Consider the following 10164-nt stretch of genomic DNA (forward strand, 5'->3'; position numbering starts at 1 on the left):
CAAAATAGTTCAGATTGATTTTCATTATTTATACAATTTTCTAAATTATAACTAAAATTTTGTTTTCTCACCTTAACATGGGAATTATAATACCATCTACATCCTAGCTGTAAGGATTATGTGAGGTCATGTACATACATCCTTTAGCAGTGCCATAGCTGACAGCAAGTGTACAATAATTGGTGGCTACCTTTTTTACAACATTTTTCAAATATAAAATATTTTGATAAACCATGCATACCATACTATTATTCTTATTCTTCTGGGAGTATAGACTGAGTCTATGCAACATTTAATGCTCAGTCATATCCAAGAGAATTTCCCTGAGTTCACTCTGGTATTGGGTGGTCACATGATAAAAATATTGGTCTTCCTCAAATGAATGTATGGGATTATGACAACTACAGTACAAAGAAGAGTCTCCTACGAATCTGAAAAATATGTCTAATTATGCTCTAGGAACAAGATGGTGAAAATAGCAAGTCGAATTTTAAATAGAGAAGTACTGTTGGAGTATTTCCTCTAACAAATATTGCAATATATAACAAAGTGACAATAACTAAAACAGTGTGTAGATAAAAATTGGTGGAATAGGATAAAAATTCTAAAGTAATTTGGCTTATTCTTTGGTGAAAACAAATCCCATCACATATACATGGAGAAAGATGAGTTATCTAAGTTATCCAATGATGTTCAGTATGTTAACTATTTGGAAAATGGGAAACAATGGTCTTCATCTCTTATCTAGTACAACAAAACACAATACATTACAAGTGAAGTTAAATGAAATTTTTAACATTAAAAAAATAAATGCAATACTGTACAGGTAAATGCAATTAATTAATCTTAGCATGGAGAAGGACTTTCTGATTATGCACATACAAAAGAGATATGATAGATTTGATAAAAATTAAAAATTATGTACATCCAACACTCTTTTTTGAAAATCCCACAGATCTGTCAGAAACTGTTCATCTTTAAATAGATCACTCATGAATTAGTAGAAAATCATTACAATAGAAAGGGGGAGAAATTCACAAAAGAGAACTTGAAATTGCCGTATAAACCTATGGGGAAAAAAAGGTAACATTTTGTATTCAAAGAAATGTAAAATTAAAATAACAATGAAATTGTTATATTTTGCTTGACATATAGGAAGCTGATTTTTATCATGTGAACACCCAAAACCAGAGTGAATTCAGGGAAACTCTCTTGGGTATGGCTGAGCATTAAATATTGCACAGACTCAGTCTATACTCCCAGAAGGGAAGATCAGTGGTAGAACTGCATTTTAGATGAGGAAACAAGATAAGAGTTTGCAAACACCAGCAAGGAGCAGGACAGTAGCAAAGAACAATGTCAGGGCACGTGCGGCTCGCTGGACGTGCCTCACAGTCAGGAGTCTCAACGTGGAGAACGGCTAGCTCCTTTTAATAAAACAAATATATTCCATAATTTATTTATCTCAAACATGTGAGTTGTCATAGACTTTCGTCTCAGATTATAATGGTATGAATACCTGTCCGTATGAAAAATGTCAGTGATACTTAAAGGGATCATTCTTTGATCATGGGATGGGATTACAGGTGTGGGTTTTTGTTGTTGCGGTTACCTCCGCCAGTACAAGCAATTCTCTTTGTAAAGTGCCTTGCACAGCATTGGATCTAATTAGATGCTAAAATATGCTTTTGAGTGATGAAGAGAAAATTAATGATTCTACTTACAAAAATACATGTCTTTTTCACTAGAATATATACTCAAAGATTTTAGAAAACTTGTAAATGGCAATTTCTGCCTTGTGTGCCAGCTGCTTTAGGACTAAAATTTAGTCTCTCATGTCTTTTGAAGTCAATTTTAAGATTGGTGGAACAATTTTGTATCATCTCAAAATAAGAATCAAAAACTCTTCTGTTCAGAGACTAAAAATGACATTAAACCAACAGCAGAATTGCAGCTATGCCAGGTCTCTAACCACTGATTTTCCTGTTTCCATGACATAACTGTGATTCAGGCCCATTTGTTTTGTATTTAAGACTTGGCATTGGCATCTTCCTGCCTCCCTAAATAGGCATGCCTGCGAGTATAACAAGTGTGACTCTTTAGGATTTATATAGCTCTAATTTGTCTATCAGTGCTCGTTTACATTGTCTTTACAGAAGCCTATCAGACCAGCCTCGGTTTCTGCGACAGGTATTTCAAGATAAAACACATTGGCCCAAGAGCCTCTGTTTCTTTCCCATCCAAGGCTGATTCCTCACAGAGGTGGAAATTGTGTGAGATGGAAGGGACTTTCTGAGGACAGAGAGCCTTTTGAGAAACATATATGTGAAGTCACCTCTTACGCTGTTGTTGCTTCCATAATTTTTTACTCAGTAGAGTTATCTTAATGCAGTACTTGCAAATTCAAATACCCAAACGGGTCAGACGGTGGACAAAAGTGAGTGGTGTGTAGGAGTCAATCACAGTGAGAACTGGAGAGGGCAGCCTCACAGGAAGGGGCAGCTGGTGATCAGCTCTCGTCCTCAGATGCCATCCCTGCTGGAATGCAGACCCCATTTGGCCAGTCGGTTTTCTTATGAGAAATGTTCCGTAATTTAGATGTGAATGACTGCAAAAGTAAGCAACAGAAACAAGAATTAGTAGGTTTCTGATTACTTTCAATTTACAAATGATCAGAAATGATTTTTCTCCAGTGAAACTATGTCAGAGTTGTGGTTTGAAACCAGCTTGTACGAGTCTAGATTTTGTATCCTTTCCACTACCTATGCTTTAGGGAAACCCTATCATAGAATTAAAAAAAAAAAAAAAAGAATTATGGATTAGAGTATGTCTTTAAGACGTAGCTGGTGACTTTTTAGTGTGTGACCCCTGCTTAATGTCATGTCAGGGTACCTTGGCCTGAAAAGGACACAGCAGTCTGCTTAACTGTTTTCAAGAAATGATCATACTTGATTCTGAGAGTTTTGTTCTAGGATTTGTAGCTGTGGGGAGTTTGTATGTGGACTTTAGTCTCCTCTGTAAAATAGGGATATTAATACCTTCCTCACAAATTTTTATGAGATCTTAATGAATCCATAAGTTACAGACCCGACCTGCTATTTCTCTTCTCTCTTGGTGAGTACCTCAGTCACTTACCTTCTGCCTCACTAGTTGATTATATGTTCTCATTCTCTTCACTCACTGTGGTCATTCTAATCCGCTACCTTTCCTCTTGCTATACCCCTAGTCTAGAATGTTTTTCCACCTCTTTACCCATTCTAAATATCTTGCCATCAACTTTGTGCTCCATCGTCAGTATTGCATCCCTAATGTAGAGATAAATAAGACAAAACCACATCATGTTTGTTAAACATTTGGCTTACTAGCTCATTTGCTTAACACCCATGTTTACCAGGTAACTCTTAGTTCGACTTATCTATCCATTAATGTCTTTTTTAGAGCATCTTTGGTCACATGAATTTTGGCTCATGTGATTTTTATTTCTCGTTATAAAGCAACAAAATGACAGTTGTGGTACCTACCTCAGTTTAGATTCTTGGGCTTGATCACCCCTGCATTCTGACAAGAGTGTCTAATTTAGGTACGCTTCTGAGAGACCCTGTCCTGATTAGCCTGGCTAATTTCACCTCTATCGCTTCCATGTCCAAATTTCTACATGACACACCAAAATGGTGAAATGAACAAAGACAACTCATCTTCTTTTTCATTCTTATCTCCTCAGTAACCTAGTTAGATACATGGTATGCCCTAGTTACTTATTTATTCTACATCTATTAAGCATGCATTATATGTCTAAACCTGTGCAATGTGCTGCTGGTGCAGGTGGTGACCCTACCACAGCTGAGCTCTGGCTACAAGAGGGTTTGAAACTCATCTGAATCAGTTTAGTCATGTGCAACTATTAGGTTCTTTTTGGTAGATATTGAAATCAAAGCTCCTACAGAGCTTTACCTAATCCTCCATGATCTATTTTGCTGTTTTATTTTATTTTTGTTTGCTTTTTTAGAGATGGGGTCTCACTACACTGACCAGGTTGATCTTGAAATTCTGACCTGAAGCAATCCTCCTTCCTCAGCCTTCCAAAGTGCTAGGATTGGCCACTGTGCCCAACTGGATATGTTTTTTTTTTTTTTTTTTTTTTTTTTGAGACAGAGTCTCACTCTATCACCCAGGCAGTGGCGCTATCTCAGTTCACTGCAACCTGCACCTCCCAGGTTCAAGTGATTCTCCCTCTTCAGCCTCCTGAGTAGCTGAAACGACAGGCGCCTCCCACCAAGCGGGCTAACTTTTGTGTTTTTAGTAGGGACGGGGTTTCACCATATTGGCCAGGCTGGTCTTGAACTCCTAATCTTGTGATCCGCCCGCCTCGGCCTCACAAAGTTCTGTTTACAGGCACAAGCCACTGTGCCCAGCCCTCGATATGTTTTTGTGTGTGTGTGTTTTTTTTTTTTGAGATGGAGTTTTGCTCTTGTTGCCAGGCTGGAGTGCAATGGCATGATCTTGGCTCACTGTAACCTCCTGCCTCAGCTTCCTGAGTAGCTGGGACTACAGGCATGCGCCACCATGCCCAGCTAATTTTGTATTTTTAGTAGAGATAGGGGTTCTCCATATTGGTCAGCCTGGTCCTGGATGTGTTTTTAAAGAAAGCAGGGTCTAAGAACAAATTCTCTTACACATATACATTTATTAGATAAACATTTTTAGCAAGCAGGCACATAAACCATCACACAACTCGTTCTGTGGATTCCAGAAAGGCCTGGCTCTCCGTTTTTTCGTGCAGTCTGCAGACATCTTGAATGGAGGGTTCACTGGAAGCAAGTATGGCAGCAGTCCAAAAATAGAATTTAGTTTACCTGGTAATTGGCAACAGACAATCATTAGCCTTTAAAATCGGGACTGGAGTCATGTCCCAGGTGACATCTCAAAAGCTTGCAGGTGCATGCAAGTGTGGCCTATAGCTAAAGTAATTGACTCAATCCACATATCTCAAGTGCCACTTGTTTAACTATCTATCCATTTCTAACATTCTTTACACTAATTATCAAGCCAGTAATTTCATAAACACAAATCCATTTCAATACTCAATATGTAAATCAGCAAAGTTTCTAGTTCTGATTGAAGATAAGCATATGTAGTAGCCCCTGGATATCTGTGGCCTTTCTGATTAAATGCTAGCTGATTTCTCTCAGTATCAATTTCTGATTAGGATAAGTAACAGCCCTGAAGGTGTAGATGAAAATTAATACACAAAATTTATATACATCATGCTGTCTGTGCTAAAGTATTTTTAAATGAATTCTAGACATTAAAACACAGGGCTGTAAGAAATACACAGGTTTGTGGGGTTTTAAGAAATTTTAATTTTTGTTTTAAGGTCCAGGATACAAGTGCAGCATACGCAGGGTTCAAGCGATTCTCCTGCCTCGGCCTCCTGAATAAACCATCAGGATAGGTAAATGAAGGTACACACAGTTTCAGTAACATTTCTGTTTCTCCAAATAGTATTCAAGCAAATAAAAACTTCAGAAGAACGGAGTTTTGGCCCTTTGAAATGATTTGTGTTAAATATACTCCTTAATGACAACACTAGTGGGAATGAGAAAAATGTTCTTGTCAATCGACTTATTTTTGTATGTTTGTTGATTTTCAGTTTAAGCTATCAAACCTGGTGGAAAGTCCAAGTTCCTCTTAGGGTAAAAACTTTGATTTTCTATGGCAAATAACCTGTTTGGCACTAAAAGTCTGTAGGGCATGGCCTGAAAAGTTAAGATCAAGGCCAATAAAGTTAATGACTTTGCTTTTCAAAGTAAATGGAATTTTTTTCCTTTGGATAAAAAGAGTTGTTGGGACTCTTTTTCCACTTCCGACAGCAGAAGTGGGGGGCTGAAAGGGAGGGGTGGAAAAGACTGGGCTGAGGGAGGGGACCCAGGAAAATGGAAGCAAGTGAAATTTGGAGGAAAGGACCCACAAAAAATGATCTGCAGTAGAGATGACCTTCGGATCTTAGCACAGTGATACCTAATTCTCAACTTTATGTGGTTGCCAATTCTAGCCTCTCTGTATGTAATTCACTTCTGTTAGCCTAAGCCTTCAATAAAATGTCTGTTACACAGAACAGCTGCGGTTAGTGGTCCTTTGAGACAATGAAGGAAGAGAGGTGGAGTCGGGTATGGGGTAAGGAAGTTCAAAGAAAGGACAGCAGCCCAGGTATTGACCAATATGAATAGTGATTGAGAATCCAGAAGGAGCATAAATCCAGAATGGGAGGTGTGTATGAACTGGTTAAGTCTCTCTGGGAATGCCCTAAAATCTCGGGAAAGGCTCGAACTTCCTGCTGTACATATCAGATAGACTGGTGCCATCTTATTTCAGATATTAAAGCAAAGAGTGGCCCCAGAAGACTAGAAGACTTGGGGACTTCTAGATCCAGAAGCCGGTATCACAAAAGCAGATACAAACCTAGAATGCATTTCTTGACATTTAGTTGATTGATTTGTCACATTTTGTCTTAGGCAACTAAGCAACTTGAATTTACAGCAAAATACTGAGAAAAATGTCATCCAATATTGACTGTACCCAAATGCAGGAAGTTTATTCAAGAAATTTTTGTTTATTTAATCAAGAAAGTAAATTGCTTTCTTACATTAGAGGTTTACCTTTTAAAAACAGGAGCAAATTCTTCCCATAATTAAATATATTCTCTTATTTAAAAATATGTTGGCTGGGCGCAGTGGCTCACCCCTGTATTCCCAGAACTTTAGGAGGCCCAGGCTGGCAGATCACGAGGTCAGGAGTTCAAGACGAGCCTGACCAACATGGTAAAACTCTGTCTCTACTAAAAACACAAAAATTAGCTGGGCGTGGTGGCACACACCTATATTCCCAGCTACTCAGGAGGTTGAGGCAGGAGAATTGCTTGAACCTGGGAAGTAGAGGTTGCAGTGAGCTGAGAGTGTACCACTGTACTCCAGCCTAGGCGACAGAGCGAGACTCTGCCTCAAAAAAGAGTTTTGATGCTAAATGATTTGATATTTAAAGCAAGATCATAACACAACTCATAGCCGCTGAGTCTTAATGCTCTGTCCAGGACCATGGGTCTGGCACTGTGTTAAAGATACAGAGAGAAAAGACAGTTGCTGCCATAGTAAGCTCCTGCTAGCAGAAAGGTAAGTCCCACTGATTTTCATGAAATTTGATTAGTCTTTATTTAAAATGGGCATCCATCCAAAAGTTAGTAAGACGGTTCTGAGATCATAAAATACATCTTCCTCTAACATATATCTCAATAAACTTCTTTGTGCTGTGGATATTCTGGTAAGATCCAATCTCAAATTCCAATTCTGAGGAGGCCATGTTTGCCTTATAAATGAAAGTTTATTCATCAAGAAACTGCTTTTAGGCATCTGCCCTAAGGAGTTATGATTTTTCTGTAGGTCATTGATCATTTTGGATTTTCCATTAACCTTAGTTGGGTTTTAACATGTCAAAAAAAAAAAAAAAAAAACTGCATTGGGGCCAGGTGTGATGGCTCACGCCCAGCACTTTGGGAGGCTGAGGCAGGTGGATCATTTGAGATCAGGAGTTCAAGACTAGCCTGTCCAACGGTGACACCCTGTCTCTACTAAAAATACAAACATAAGCTGAGAGTGGTGGCACATGCCTCTAATCCCAGCTACTCTGGAGGCTGAGGCAGGAGAATCACTTGAATCCTGAAGATGGAGGCTGCAGTGAGCCCAGATCACGCCACTGCATTCCAGCCTGGGCAACAAAGTGAGACTCTATCTTAAAACAAAAACAAAAACAAGCAAAAACACTACATTGACTGTATTTGCTTATTTGTTTGCTTATAAAATTTGTTTTTCTCTTTTAGCTACTTTCAAGGTTTGTTCCTACAAATTCAGTGCCCACACAACATTAAAAAGGAGGAAACTGGAAACTTGGTTGGATTTCTAGGATGTGAATAATGTAATCCAAATAATGCCAAGGAAAGTTATGTCCAGTGTTGGGGTGTGATGCATGGGATATGTGTTAGTTACAAGTTGGAGGACAATTTAGTACACTGAATCTGAGTGAACATTTAGCGTTGTGGCTTTTAGAAGAGAAGTGGGAATACAGGAAATTATGAAATAAGATATTTGTGGATCAATATTTGAGAGGGTTTATTGAAGCAGAGGATGCAGGGGAAGAGCTGAAAAGATTTCTGGGTAAAAATGTGAAGTAGGTGATTCATATTCTATTTGTTCACTTACGGTTTATTGCCTACACCATTCTTTGATGCCAATATTCTTTTTGTACCATCTCACAACCCTGGATGAATACCATTGTGATAAAGAATGGGTTTAAGAGTCAGATTGAAAACTCAAGATCCACTACTTCCTATATTATCTTTGTGAAAAACATGTTACCTCTTTTAGACTCAATTCTTTTATCAGTAAAATTATATCAAATTGAAAATTTTGGTCAGAATTACTCTGCTTCATAAACTCTCAGATATGATCAATTATAAGACACACATTATTTTATGTACAACTAAGGGAAAAAAGCTACTGCCAGTTAAACTCTAACACCATAAACTGTGAGATGTATCCTAATTTTAGAGATGCTAAAATGTAAAATGTTTGAGTCAATGAGACAAAACAAATGAAATATTTAATGTTACCGTCTTCTAAGCCTTAAAGTACTATACAAACATATTACTTATTATTATTTATACATTGAAATGTATAATAAATGAACTAGATGGATATACAGAAATGATTGACTTATCAAATTCTGGCACATGAGAATGAGGAGCTATCCTCTGAAACTTGAGAGGGCAGCAACTTTAGGAAACATTACATTAAAATTTGCCTCATAAAAGTGAAAATAGATTCAAAAGGTAAACCTATTCCTACTGAGCCATTATACACCACAATGAAAATTATGAATGCCTTAGAACATGAATATCTGAGTCTTATTACTTATAAGATTGGGTCATTCTTTTATATCTCTCCCCTAGAGGACAAGGGTCAGATTCAGAGCATCAGATTTTGCTACCTTCACCTTGAAAGTTCATCCTGAAATAAACGGTGAAATTAGTCAGCTAGCACTCAATCTTTGGGAGTGCAAAGTAAAATTCGATGTTTTTTTCATGTCCTGGACTATTGAGACAGCTTCATGTGAGAAATATTCCACATCATTTGTTTTGCTAAGGGAAAGGGAAACAAACTTTAACAATGGAACTAGAGAGCGTAAGTGGTAAGTGACTTTAGGGCCATTTAAGAACTTTTAGTGGTGGTTAACTCTCACGTAAGAACTTTTTTTAGTCAGAATGTGGAGAGGAAAACAGTATACACAGAATTTTAAAAAAAGAGGTATTTAGAGAACAGAATACTCACTAAACAGTCCCCTGATCCCTCAAATTTATGCGTACATGTCTACTCCTTGAGTATTGGAGACATACTGATTTCATTGATAAAGTATCCAAATCTAGAATATGTTTACTAATAGAGTATAATAGAAAGATACAAAGTGGTTTTTAATTTTAAAAACTCATGTATATATGCCTCTCACATATGTCAGCCAGGATATTTCTTCTATTATTTTTATTAACTTTATTTTTATTTTAAGTTCCAAGGTATGTGTTTAGGATGTGCAGGTTTGCTATACAGGTAAACGTGTGCCATGGTAATTTGCTGCATCTCTCAACCCATCACTTAGGTGTTAAGCCCAGCATGCATTAGCTGTTTATCCTAATGCTCTCCCTCCCCCTACCCTACCACCACACAGAACCTAGTGTGTGTTGTTCCCCTCCCCATGCCCATGTGTTCTCGTTGTTCAGCTCCCACTTGTAAGTAAGAGCATGAAGTGTCAGGTTTTCTGTTCCTGAGTTAGTTTGGTCAGCCGGGATATTTTGCTGGGCCTGCACATCACCAAACACCTAAAGCATGTTCTGAAAACCAGTCACCACAAGATTGAGGAATTCTCTAGTTTCTTTTCTCTGACCTTAACTTCTCCAAAGCTCCTAAGCCAGTTCATGATGGAGGGCATAGAAAATGGTCACTTTGAGCATCAGACCAAGACACACAGCTCAGTCTCAAAAAGTTTCCCTGGATCAAAACTATGTTTTGAAGGTGGGAGCTTAAGAAAGCTTTTTTTAAGCCTGGATTTTAATAGCATTGCCTC

Source organism: Callithrix jacchus, chromosome 11 (assembly GCF_049354715.1).
Source record: "Callithrix jacchus isolate 240 chromosome 11, calJac240_pri, whole genome shotgun sequence".
Taxonomy (NCBI): Eukaryota; Metazoa; Chordata; class Mammalia; order Primates; family Cebidae; genus Callithrix; species Callithrix jacchus.